Raw genomic sequence first — 14,492 nt, 5'->3', positions numbered from 1 at the left:
TGATCGTGTTATGTAATATTATAAGTCATGTATCGTTTAAGAAAATCGGTGGGAATTGATTGACTGGATAAATAGACGTTATATGAATAGATATTTGGGTAATTCAAAGCTGACGATATCCTATACATTACCACATTGCTTTGTGAATCAATCAGATTAAAAACGAATAATAAATTGGTCAACAATGTGCCTGCATTTGTGAATAAAAATAGGAAGGGTCTATAATGCGCACCCAGCTGAATGCACCAAACGGAAAAACAATATTGAGTGCGACTCACAATTATAATGAACGATACATGTGTCCTACCACGGAATGACCAGAAGATGGCAGCACTACTCTGGCTAAAACATATTGTCGGGTTGTTTTTGAGGCTACTGTAGGAGGGAAACTGTCTGTTTAGTAACAGCAGTGACAGAATGAGCGCAATGTGAGTGTGAGAATTTACACGACAGGCGAAGGCTGACGGATCAGAAATTACTGAAATAGATTGACCTGACTTGTGCACAGGTGCAATATTGCCAATTCTAAAGCCCAAAAAGCTACATTTATAATGTAAAGAAATATTGATGGAATCCGACACCAAATTATAATTTCAGTATAAGTAATTCAGTATATAATATATTTTTTTCAGCTATAACACTTGTGTACAGAAATATGCTATTTGCATTAGCAGAGTAGCCAATAACAGGAAAGCAATTCACATGCAGCAGCATGTCATTCATTATACGTGCCTATGGAAGGACTAGATAGAGACGTCATTTTCCCTAAAATTGATAAACAACAACCACAGGAAGGAGTGGGTGTGTATATGTATGTGTGTGTGTGAGAGAGAGAGAGAGAAAGAGAGAGAGCAAAAGAGAGTGAGAGAGGCGGGGGGCTCTAAATTATTACTATTATTATGTTATGCAAATAGTAGTGTAAAATAGCGGACCCATAGTAGCCAAGGGAGATGTAGGAAGGCATGACTTGTAACCAGGTCTTCAAGTGCTGAAGGGTTTATTTACAGCGAGTGGTGCGGGTTGTCTAATGTCCATGGTTAGGCTACAGTGAAGAAAATATTAAAAGACACAACTCTACATGACACGAAAAAAGGTAATTGACTCACAGACATAGCTGAATAAACCTTTGAAGATAAATAAACAGTTAAACATGAATCCACTGCAGCTCAAAGCAGCACAGCCCATCTCCACGAATGCAGAATGTGTAAATGCACAAGGCAACTGGCTACCTCTTCCCTGGACAATACCACCTTCAACCTCATAACCAAGGAAATAACCAAGACCACAGGAAAAGTGAAGAAAAAACAAACATTTTAAGGAACGTATAATTCAACGTGGGTCTGTTGTAGAGCCATGCAGTTCCTCTCTGCTTCCCTCATGTCAAAATAAAAGTCCCCCACAAGTTATTTTTTTTTGTACAGGTATGGTGCATGAGGTAAGTGGAGAGAAACTGCATGGGTCTACAACAGACCCAAGTTTAATTATACGTTCCATTAAATGTTAGTTTTTTCACTTTGCCTGTGGTTTGGAAAGTCGGTTTAATTTATGTTCTATCAGATGATTTTTTAACCTCCCCCCCCTGCATACTCAACACATTAGATGCAGTCTATCACAGTGCCATCCGTTTTGTCACCAAAGCCCCATATACTACTCACCACTGCGACCTGTACGCTCTCGTTGGTTGGCCCTCGCTTCATACTCGTCACCAAACCCACTGGCTCCAGGTCATCTACGAGACCCTGCTAGGTAAAGTCCAGCCTTATCTCTGTTCGCTGGTCACTATAGCGGCACCCACTCATAGCACGCTTTCCAGCAGGTATATCTCACTTGTCACCCCCAAAGCCAATTCCTCCTTTGACCGCCTCTCCTTCCAGTTCTCTGCTGCCAATGACTGGAACGAACTACAAAAATCTCTGAAACTGGAAACACTTATCTCCCTCACTAGCTTTAAGCACCAGCTGTCAGAGCAGCTCACAGATCACTGCACCTGTACATAGCCCATCTATAAATAGCCCAAACAACTACCTCTTCCCCTACAGTATTTATTTATTTTGCTCCTTTGCACCCCAGTATTTCTACTTTGCACACTCATCTACTGTTAAATCTACCATTCCAGTGTTTTAATTGCTATATTTTATTTACTTCGCCACCATGGCCTATTTATTGACTTTACCTACATTATCTTACCTCCTTTGCTCACATTGTATATAGACTTATTTTTCTATTGTATTATTGACTGTATGTATGTTTTACTCCATGTGTAACTCTGTGTTGTTATATGTGTCGAACTGCTTTGCTTTATCAATTGTAAATGAGAACTTGTTCTCAACTTGCCTACCTGGTTAAATAAAGGTAAAAAAGAAAAAAGAAATAAGGACCAACCCTACTGACAGTTGAAATTGAATTTTATTTAACTTCTGGCTTCCGGTGGACTATCCCGTTTTTTTTACAAGTTAATTCCTAGCAATGCTAGTGTATACTAGCGTTGCTAAAATCAGCTAATGTCTAGGCTGATAACATCCCCAAAACATTCTGAGAATGTTTCTGAGAAAATCTATTTATTTATAAAAATATGAAATATCCTTGCAATGTTCTAACGTTCACAAAAATGTGGTGCACAACACCTATAACAACCACCCCCAGAACACTCCCCCAAAATGTATGTGTTTGTATAAAATATTTCCCCACAATGTTCGTACCAGACTGTTTCCACAACCTAATGCAACATTCTGGGAACCTTCAAAAGAAAATACTAAATGTGTTCTGGGAATGTTCTTGTAATATCAGGCGAATGGTTTTTGCACCCTAAAATAAATATTGTATAACTGGATAGTTTGGGGACATGCCTTTTGGGATGTCCCCGCAATGTCTCCACCACAATGTTCCCACCAGACTGTTCCCACAACCTAATTCAATATTCTGGGAACCTTTTTTTAAAAATGCTAAATGTGTTCTGGGAAATTTCTTGTAAAATCAGGTGAGTGTTTTTTGCACCCTAAAAGAAACACTGTAGAATCATCTGCACAACAGGACAGTTTTTGTGTTTTGGGTACATTTATCTTGTGATGTCCCTGTTTTGGTCTCTTCCCACAACTTAATAAAACATTCTGGAAACATTTAAAGAACATATGTTTAAATGTGTTCTATGAACGTTCTTGCAAAACAAGGTGAATGTTTTATACAAATATTCTATAATCATCACCACGACAGTTATTGTGTTGTGAGAACATTTGCCGCGCCCTAACGAATGTTCTGGGAAGCTTCACAGAACCAATTTGGTTGGCTGGGTTGGCAATATACACAGGGTGCCAGGTAATTGAACTAGATATGTCCATACAGTTGAAGTCGGAAGTTACATACACCTTTGCCAAATACATTCAAACTCTGTTTTTCAAAATTCCTAACATTTAATCAGGCTACACATTTCTTGTCTTAGGTCAGTTAGGATCACAATTTTATTTTAAGAATGTGAAATGTCAGAAAAGTAGTAGAGACATGTCACGCCCTGGTCTATATTTATTATGTTTATCTTCATTTATTGGGTCAGGCCAGGGTGTGACATGGGTTTATTTGTGGTGTGTTTCGTCTTGGGGTTGTGTGGGGTGTATAGCATAGTCATTGGCTGCCTGAGGCGGTTCTCAATCAGAGTCAGGTGATTATCGTTGTCTCTGATTGGGAACCATATTTAGGTAGCCATATTCTTTGTGTGTTTCGTGGGTGATTGTCCTTCGTGTCCTTGTTCCTGTCTCTATGTTAGTTTACACTACTATAGGCTGTTTTGGTTTTCGTTACGTTCTTTTTGTTTTGTAGTATTTGTATTGATTCGTGTTTTACGTTTTCATTAAACATGGATCGCAATCTACACGCTGCATTTTGGTCCGACTCTCCTTCGCCTACAGAAAACCGTTACAAGACAAGGATTTATTTCAGCTTTTATGTATTTCATCACATTCCCAGTGGGTCAGAAGTTTACCTTTAAACTTGTTTAACTTGGGTCAAACGTTTCAGGTAGCCTTCCACAAGCATCCCACAATAAGTTGGGTGATTTTTGGCCCATTTCTCCTGACAGAGCTGGTGCAACTGAGTCAGGTTTGTAGGCCTCCTTGCTTGCACACGATTTTTCAGTTCTGCCCACAAATTTTCTGTAGAATTGAGGTTAGGGCTTTGTGATAGCCACTCCAATACTGATTGGATATCTCTGACTGATATCTTGAGATGTTGCTTCAATATATCCACATAATTTTCCTCCCTTGTGATGCCATCTATTTTGTGATGTGCACTTGTCCCTCCTGCAGCAAAGCACCCCCACTACATGAGGCTGCCACCCCCGTGCTTCACGGTTGGGATGGTGTTCTTCGGCTTGCAAGTGTCCCCCTTTTTCCTCCAAACATAGCAATCGTCATTATGGCCAAACAGTTCTATTTGTGTTTCATCAGACCAGAGGACATTACTCCAAAAAGTACGATCTTTGTCCCATGTGCAGTTGCAAACCGTGGTCTGGCTTTTTTATGGCGGTTTTGGAGCAGTGGCTTCTTCCTTGCTGAGCGGCCTTTCAGGTTATGTCGATATAGGACTCGTTTTACTGTGGATATAGATACTTTTGTACCTGTTTCCTCCAGCATCTTCACAAGGTCCTTTGCTGTTGTTCTGGGATTGATTTGCACTTTTCGCACCAAAGTACATTAATCTCTAGGAGACAGAACGCGTCTCCTTCCTGAGCGGTATGATGGCTGCGTGGTCCCATACTTGCGTACTATTGTTTGTACAGATGAACGTGGTACCTTCAGGTGTTTGGAAATTGCTCCCATTGATGAGCCAGACTTGTGGAGGTCTACAATTATTTTTTTTGATTTTCTCTTGATGTCAAGCAAAGAGGCACTGAGTTTGAAGGTAGGCCTTGAAATACATCCACGGGTACACCTCCAATTGACTCAAATGATGTCAATGAGCCTATGAGAAGCCTCTAAAGCCATGACATAATTTTCTGGAAATTTCCAAGCTGTTTAAAGGCACAGTCAACTTAGTGTGTGTAAACTTCTGACCCACTGGAATTGTGATACAGTGAATTATAAGTGAAATAATCTCTCTGTAAACAATTGTTGGAAAAATTACTTGTGTCATGCACAAAGTAGATGTCCTAACCGACTTGCCAAAACTATAGTTTGTTAACAAGAAATTTGTGGAGTGGTTGAAAAATGAGCTTTAATGACTCCAAACTAAGTGTATGTAAACTTCCTACATACACACTTTATTCCTGCATAACTAAGAATAAAGTGACAGATTTTAAACAGTAGCAGCAGCGTATGTGATGAGTAAAAAAAAAACGTTTGTGCAAAAAGGGTCAGGGGGTGGCGTGTCATACAGTGGATAATTTAGCCATTTGATTAAGAATGTTATGACCCCTTTAGGTATTACAAGTAGGTATAAAGCAATAATTTTATAAAATATTGAATTTGGCCTTTACTACTATAGCCCAGAGAAACACATTGAATAGCACATTCGCAAAACAGAGACAAAAAAATGTATCAGTAGAAACAAGCTTTTGAAGTGTTTGTGCTTTATCTAGGAGGTATAAGAAAGCCCAGGAAATGTATATAACCCCTTTTTGGGTAGTGACAAAACTACATTCATACTTCTATTTATTTTTTAAATCCGGTTACCTACAGACGAGTGACACGAGAGTCGGTCAAACCATTTAGATGCTACAGACGTTTTTGTGAGAAGACAAATTTCAAATTTAGCTCTGCCATCTTTCACCGCAGAAGCGGAGGTGCAACATTGGTGGACGCAGTGGATTGAGAACCACTAAACTGACAGATTTTTATTATGTTACTTAGATTGACGAACCGGTGCGTCAATCGACATTAGAGGGTTACTAACTATTTAGCAATGTTATGGTTTGGGGGTAGAAGCTGTTCAGGGTCCTGTTCGCTGTTGGTTCCAGACTTGGTGCATTGGTACCGCTTGCCGTGAGGTAGGAGAGAGTCCATGACTTGGGTGGCTGGAGTCTTTGACAATTTTTAGGGACTTCCTCGGCCTGGTATAGCCAAGATGCTATCAGTGGTGCAACTGTAGAACCGTTTGAGGATCTGAGGGCCCATGATAAATCTTTTCAGCCTCCTGAGGGGGAAGAGGCGTTGTCATGCCTTATTCACGACTGTGTTGGTGTGTGTGGACCGTGATAAAGCCTTAATGATGTGGGCACCGAAGAACTTGAAGCTCTCAACCTGCTCCACTTTAGCCCTGTCGATGTGAATGGGAGAGTGCTCAGCCCTCCGTTTCCTGCAGTCCATGATCAGCTCATTTGTCTGGCTGATGTTGAGGGAGAAGTTGTTGTCCTGGCACCACACTGCCAGGTCTCTGACCTCCTCCCTATAGGCTGTCTCATCAACGTCGGTGATCAGGCCTTCCACCATTGTGTCATCCTGCTCCTTGTAAGTGGCAGCTCTAGCCTTTAGCTCAGTCCGGATGTTGCCTGTAATCCATGGCTTCTGGTTGGGATATGTAAGTACGGTCACTGTGGGGACAATGTCACCGATGCACTTATTAATGAAGTTGGCGACTGATGTGGTAAACTCCTCAATGCCATCATAAGAATCCCAGAATATATTCCAGTCTGTGCTAGTAAAACTGTGTCCTGGTACTTCCTGCACACCCTTGGCATTCTCTCAACCATCTTCACTTGGTATGCTTTTCCAACAGTCTTGAAGGAGTTCCCACATATGCTGAGCACCTGTTGGCTGCTTTTCCTTCACTGCGCTCCAACTCATCCTAAACCATCTCAATTGGGTTGAGGTTGGGTGACTGTGGTGGCCCGGTCATTTGATGCAGCACTCCATCACTCTCCTTCTTGGTCAAATAGCCCTTACACAGCATGGAGGTGTGTTGGGTCTTTGTCCTGTTGAAATACAAATGATAATCCCACTAAGCGCAAACCAGATATCACTGCAGAATGCTGTGGTAGCCATGCTGGTTAAGTGTGCCTTGAATTCTAAATAAATCACAGACAGTGTCACCAGCAAAGCACCCCCACACATTCACACCTCCTCCTCCATGATTCACGGTGGGAACCACACATGCAGAGATTGTCCTTTCACAAAAATCTGGCGGTTGGAACCAAAAATCTCAAATTTGGACTCATCAGACCAAACGACAGATTTCCACCGGTCTAATGTCCATTGCTCGTGTTTCTTGGCCCAAGCAAGTCTCTTCTTATTATTGGTGTGCTTAAGTAGTGTCTGTCACTTGAACTTTGTGAAACATTTATTTGGGCTGCAATTTCTGATGCTGGTATCTATAAAAAAAATGTATCCTCTGCAGCACAGGTAATGTGGCGGTCCTCATGAGAGCCAGTTTCATCAAAGCGCTGGATGGTTTTTGCGACTGCACTTGAAAAAACGTTCAAAGTTCTTGACTTTTTCAGGATTGATTGACCTTCATGTCTTAAAGTAATGATGGACTGTTGTTTCTTTTTGCCTATTTGAGCTGTTCTTGCCATAATATCGACTTGGTCTTTTACCAAATAGGGCTATCTTCTGTATACCAACCCTAACTTGTCAAAACACAACTGATTGGCTCAAACACATTAAGAAGCAATTCCACAAATTACTTTTTAGCAAGGCACGCCTGTTAATTAAAATGCATTCCAGGTGACTACCTCATGAAGCTGGTTGAGAGAATGCCAAGAGTGTGCAAAGTTTTTACCAAGACAAAGAGTGGCTACTTTGAAGAAGTTGTTTAACACTTCTTTGGTTAGTATATCAAAATCAAACACAATCAAATGTATTTATATAGCCCTTCTTACATCAGCTGATATCTCAAAGTGTTGTAGAGAAACCCAGCCTAAAACCCCAAACAGCAAGCAACGCAGGTGTAGAAGCACAGTGGCTAGGAAAATCTCCCTAGAAAGGCCAAAACCTAGGAAGAAACCTAGAGAGGAACCAGGCTATGAGGGGTGGCCAGTTCTCTTCTGGCTGTGCTGGGTGGAGATTATAACAGAACATGGCCAAGATGTTCAAATGTTCATAAATGACCAGCACGGTCAAATAATAATAATCACAGTAGTTGTTGAGGGTGCAGCAAGTCAGCACCTCAGGAGTAAAAGTCAGTTGGCTTTTCATAGCCGATCATTAAGTGTATCTCTACCGCTCCTGCTGTCTCTAGAGAGTTGAAAACAGCAGGTCTGGGTGAACAGGTAGCACGTCCGGTGAACAGGTCAGGGTTCCATAGCCGCAGGCAGAACAGTTGAATCTGGAGCAGCAGCACGGCCAGGTAGACTGGGGACAGCAAGGAGTCATCGTGCCAGGTAGTCCTGAGGCATGGTCCTAGGGCTCAGGTTCTCCGAGAGAGAAAGAAAGAGAGAAAGAGAGAATGAGAGAGAGCATACTGAAATTCACACAGGACACCAGATAAGACAGGAGAAGTACTCCAGATATAATAGACTGACCCTAGCCCTCTGACACATAAACTACTGCAGCATAAATACTGGAGGCTGAGACAGGAGGGATCAGGAGATACTGTGGCCCCATCCGGGGATACCCCCGGACAGGGCCAAACAGGCAGGATATAACACCACCCAATTTGCCAAAGCACAGCCCCCACACCACTTGAAGGATATCTTCAACTACCAACTTACCATCCTGAGACAAGGCCGAGTATAGCCCACAACTTAAGCATTAACTGAAGTATATTTCGTGCCTTATCCGGGTAGCCGGAAAGTAGAGCATTGCAGTAGTCTAACCGAGAAGTAACAAAAGCATGGATTAGTTTTTCTGCGTCATTTTTGGACAGAAAGTTTCTGATTTTTGCAATGTTACATAGATGGAAAAAAGCTGTCCTTGAAACAGTCGTGATATGTTCGTCAAAAGAGAGATCAGGGTCCAGAGTAACGCAGAGGTCCTTCACAGTTTTATTTGAGACGACTGTACAACCATCAAGATTAATTGTCAGATTCAACAGAAGATCTCTTTGTTTCTTGGGACCTAGAACAAGCATCTCTGTTTTGTCAGAGTTTAAAAGTAGAACATTTGCAGCCATCCACTTCCTTATGTCTGAAACACAGGCTTCTAGAGAGAGCAATTTTGGGGCTTCACCATGTTTCATTGAAATGTACAGCTGTGTGTCATCGCATAGCAGTGAAAGTTAACATTATGTTTTCGAATGACATCCCCAAGAGGTAAAATATATAGTGAAAACAATAGTGGTCCTAAAACGGAACCTTGAGGAACACCGATATTTACAGTTGATTTGTCAAAGGACAAACCATTCACAGAGACAAACTGATATCTTTCCGACAGATACGATCTAAACCAGGCCAGAACTTGTCTGTGTAGACGAATTTGGGTTTCCAATCTCTCCAAAACAATGTGCAGCACGAAGCTGCAGCACAATGAATGAAAAAGCAGCACTAAGGTCTAGGAGCATTTTTACCACCTTCACAAGTGCAGTCTCATTGCTATGATGGGGTCTAAAACCAGACTGAAGCATTTCGTATACATTGTTTGTCTTCAGGAACGCAGTGAGTTGCTGCGCAACAGCTTTTTCTAAAATTTTTGAGAGGAATGGAAGATTCGATATAGGCCGATAGTTTTGTATATTTTCTGGGTCAAGGTTTGGCTTTTTCAAGAGAGGCTTTATTACTGCCACTTTTAATGAGTTTGGTACACATCCGGTGGATAGAGAGCCATTTATTATGTTCAACATAGGAGGGCCAAGCACAGGAAGCAGCTCTTTCAGTAGTTTAGTTGGAATAGGGTCCAGTATGCAGCTTGAAGGTTTAGAGGCCATGATTATGTTCATCATTGTGTCAAGAGATATAGTACTAAAACACTTGAGTGTCTCTCTTGATCCTAGGTCCTGGCAGAGTTGTGCAGACTCAGGACAACTGAGCTTTGGAGGAATACGCAGATTTAAAGAGGAGTCCGTAATTTGCTTTCTAATGATCATGATCTTTTACTCAAAGAAGTTCATGAATTTATTACTGCTGAAGTGAAAGCCATCCTCTCTTGGGGAATGCTGCTTTTTAGTTAGCTTTACGACAGTATCAAATATAAATTTAGCATTGTTCTTATTTTCCTCAATTAAGTTGAAAAAATAGGATGATCGAGCAGTGAGGGCTCTTCGATACTGCACGGTACTGTCTTTCCAAGCTAGTCGGAAGACTTCCAGTTTGGTGTGGCACCATTTCCGTTCCAATTTTTTGGAAGCTTGCTTCAGAGCTCGGGTATTTTCTGTATACCATGGAGCTAGTTTCTTATGACAAATGTTTTTAGTTTTTAGGGGTGCAACTACATCTAGGGTATTGTGCAAGGTTAAAGTGAGTTCCTCAGTTAGGTGGTTAACTGATTTTTGTCCTCTGACGTCCTTGCGTAGTTGGAGGGAATCTGGAAGGGCATCAAGGAATCTTTGGGTTGTATGAGAATTTATAGCACAACTTTTGATGCTCCTTGGTTGGTGTCTGAGCAGATTATTTGTTGCGATTGCAAACGTAATAAAATGGTGGTCCGATAGTCCAGGATTATGAGGAAAACATTAAGATCCACAACATTTATTCCATTGGGCAAAACTAGGTTCAGAGTATGACTGTGACAGTGAGTAGGTCCAGAGACATGTTGGACAAAACCCACTGAGTCGATGATGGCTTTTTGGAGTGGGTCTGTGGATTTTTCCATGTGAATATTAAAATCAACAAAAATTAGAATATTATCTGCTATCACTACAAGATCCGATAGGAATTCAGGGAACTCAGTGAGGAACGCTGTATATGGCCCAGGAGGCCTGTAAACAGTAGCTATAAAAAGTGATTGAGTAGGCTGCATAATTTCATGACTAGAAGTTCAAAAGATGAAAAAGTATTTTTTTTTTGTAAATTGAAATTCGCTATCGTAAATGTTAGCAACACCTCCACCTTTGCGGGAAGCACAGGGGATATGGTCACTAGTGTAACCGAGAGGTAAGGCCTCATTTAACACAGTAAAGGTCAATGACATCAAGATTATGATCGGTGATAAGTTCATTGACTATAACTGCCTTTGAAGTTTCGGATCTAACATTAAGTAGCCCTATTTTGAGATGTGAGGTATGACGATCTCTTTCAATAATGGCAGGAATGGAGGAGGTCTTTAACCTAGTGAGATTGCTAAGGCAAACAGCGCCATGTTTAGTTTTGCCCAACCAAGGTCGAGGCACAGACACGGTCTCAATGGGGATAGCTGAGCTGACTACACTGACTGTGCTAGTGGCAGACTCCACTAAGCTGGCAGGCTGGCATTGTGGAGCTAGAGGAGTTAGAGCCCTGTCTACGTTGGTAGATAAGATGAGAGCACCCCTCCAGCTAGGATGGAGTCTGTCATTCCTCAGCAGGCTAGGCTTGGTCCTGTTTGTGGGTGAGTCCCAGAAAGAGGGCCAATTATCTAAAATTTCTCTCTTTTGGGAGGGGCAGAAAACAGTTTTCAACCAGCGATTGAGTTGTGAGACTCTGCTGTAGAGCTCATCACTCCCCCTAACTGGGAGGGGGCCAGAGACAATTACTCGATGCCGACACATCATTCTAGCTGATTTACACGCTGAAGCTATGTTGTACTTAGTGACCTCTGACTGTTTCATCCTAACATCGTTGGTGCCGACGTGGATAACAATATCTCTATACTCTCTACACTCGCCAGTTTTAGCTTTAGCCAGCACCAACTTCAGATTAGCCTTAACGTCGGTAGCCCTGCCCCCTGGTAAACAGTGTATGATCGCTGGATCATTAGTTTTAAGTCTAATACTACGGGTAATGGAGTCACCAATGACTAGGGTTTTGTCAGAACTAATGGTGGGAATCTTCGGCGTCTTAGACCCGTAACGGGAGGTGTAGAGACAAGAGAAGGCTTTGCCTCAGACTCCGACTCGCTGCTTAATGGGGAAACCGGTTGAAAGTTTCTGTCAGCTGAATGAGTGACACCGGTTGAGCATTCCTACAGCATTTCTCTCCAGAAACCATGAGAAAGTTGTCTGGCTGCGGGGACCGTGCGAGGGGATTTATACTAACGTTACTATCTGTACTTACTGGGGGCACAGACGTTGTTTCATCCTTTCCTACACTGAAATTATCCTTGCCTAACGCTTGCGTCTGAAGCTGGGCTTGCAGCACGGCTATCCTCGCCGTAAGGCGATCGTTCTCCTGTATATTATGAGTACAGCGACTGCAATTATATGATTTCATATGTGTTATTTCATAGTTCTGATGTTCTTTTTCACCAGGTTTTTAGTTTATTTATTTACTTTTATATCCTATTCATTCTCTAAATGTAGAAAATAGTAAAAATACAGAAAAACCCTTGAATGAGTAGGTGTGTCCAAACTTTTGATTGGCACTGTATATTATCCATGTCCTTGCTCAGCCACAACTCCAAGAAACATACAATTCTTCACTTCCGTTTGATAGGGTAGTCTCAAACGGAGCTCATCTCGTTTGTTCTCCAGTGATTGTACGTGCCAATCGAACGGAGGGAAGAAGAGGTTTATGGTGCCCAGTGCCCATACGTCAGCTTCTCTCACACCGCCTTTTTCTCTGGGATTAGGGCCTGGCCCGGAGTGAGCAGTATGTCCTGCGCCTCCGATTCTTTGAAGTACAAATCTTCATCCGAAACGAGGTTAGTGATTACTGTTCTGATGTCAAGAAGCTATTTTCGGTCATAGGAAACAATGGCGGAAACATTATGTAGAAAAAAGGGAAGATCCGCACACAAAAAAAAACAACAGAATTGGTCAGGAGCCCGTAAAAGGTTGGTTATTCATTGCAGCGCCATTCTTTACCAGTTGTCTGTGTGGTTGGTCCTTCAGCGGGTGTAAATGTTTGACAAAATATCGACAGGCAAATATTATTTACTTGACCTTTTAGAGCGCTGGTCGCATCGTTGAAATTTCTGTCACCTGGCACATGCGCAAAACCATGTAAACATCTGCAAGGCTTCAGTTAGTATGAATGCATTGCGTGCATGAACTTTCGTCTTGTGCACGTGCCTTAGCTGATGAGCAAACAAGTGTTGATTTAGTACTGTAGATTTGTGGTGGTGGAGTAGGGGCCTGAGGGCACACAGTGTGTCATGAAATCTGTGAATGTTTTTAAAATTGGGGATCCATAATAAATACAAAATACAATACAAAATGTTTTGAAGTCAGTTTAATACTACTCCCAAGTGATGCAGTGGTCTATGGTACTGCATCTCAGTGCTTGAAGCGTCACTACAGACACCCTGTAGTGACACCATGATTAGTGATTAGGAGTCCCATAGGGCAGCGCACAATTGGCGTCGTCCGGGTTTGGCCGGTATAGGCCCTCATTGTAAATAAACATTTGTTCTTAACTGACTTGCCTAGTTAAATAAAGGTTAAACAAATTTAAAATTACATTAAATATTTTGTTTCAAATTTCGACCTTACTATGAACCAACCACACAAACAATCAGCAGACTATGTTTATTCATGACAGACAATGAGGTTTTAGTTTTTTATTCTATGTAGCCTAAATGTGCGTGGCTATGCCAAACCGTCAATGGAAAGCTTCACCACAATCAATGGAAATAATCACCACATTCGGGACAAGCCTAGTTCTAGTCTGATTAATCAGGCTGTAATACACAAATATTTGGTATACAGCCTGAGACATCAGGGCTGTGTGCTTAAATTGTGTAAAACTTCCTTACAAGCCAGAATGTTGAATACAATTACATTTAAACTTACTCTACTGGTTGTCTGTGAGGTTTCACCTGCTGCTCGAAAATGGAGACTAAATAGAGTGGTGTTATTACTCCAACTTTCAGTAGCTGGTTTGTACTTCCGGTTTTTATTTTCAAAACTGATACAATTTGCAAACAAACACTTGCACAATATGTCCGAGCCTAACCAAACCACAGACCAAATGGCGAACACGTCCAGCTGATTGCGAGGAAACATCATTTGGTTGACTACATCGCCTGCAATGAGTCGAGATTTAATGTACAAACGATGGAACCTACCAGCGCTGGGAAAAGTCAAACAAACACTTTCAACTGCCCAAAGGAACAATAGCATGTACAACGTGTAAAGTAACCTCAAATATAATTTCATTCAACATTCTCTCTCTCCCTTGCAGAGACTATTACAGCGGCTCTCCGAAGAAAAATATTACGGTAACTTTTTTTCACACTGATATCATGGAGTAACCATGGTAACAGCGGATGTTTAAGCAAGCGGAGGTCTACCTCCTACCTGTTTATAACGCAATAGGCTACAACCCAAGCTAGGATAGCCCAAGTATTTTATTGATTTATTGACCATCTAAATTCACAACTTCGTGGTGTCTAATGTAAAAATATAGGGTTTAATCGACTTTTGAACTGTAGGCATATACAATAATCACAGTTTGAATTGATGACTTGAACTTAGCGTAGCCATACATGCAGACAACCCATGCTCTGTGTGCTTTTTCTTTGTTAAAACGAACCAGGGATTTAACTGTGGACAAGACC

The 14,492-nt window shown here is 41.6% G+C and overlaps 1 protein-coding gene across 1 annotated transcript in view; it reads left to right on the top strand.

Moving 5' to 3' along the window:
- Positions 1-14,052: 14,052 nt before the first annotated feature.
- Positions 14,053-14,492, top strand: part of LOC135507597 (neuronal membrane glycoprotein M6-a) — an 81,958-nt gene continuing 81,518 nt past the window's right edge. Inside the window, exon 1 of the mRNA XM_064927136.1 lies at positions 14,053-14,153. The gene's annotated coding sequence lies outside the window, so the exon portion shown is untranslated. The remainder of the gene's footprint in view (positions 14,154-14,492) is intronic.

The sequence above is a fragment of the Oncorhynchus masou genome, chromosome 21 (assembly GCF_036934945.1).
Source record: "Oncorhynchus masou masou isolate Uvic2021 chromosome 21, UVic_Omas_1.1, whole genome shotgun sequence".
In the NCBI taxonomy this organism is placed as follows: domain Eukaryota; kingdom Metazoa; phylum Chordata; class Actinopteri; order Salmoniformes; family Salmonidae; genus Oncorhynchus; species Oncorhynchus masou.
The sequence above is the reverse complement of the archived record's forward strand: the minus strand, read 5'-3'. Positions and strand labels throughout refer to the sequence as shown.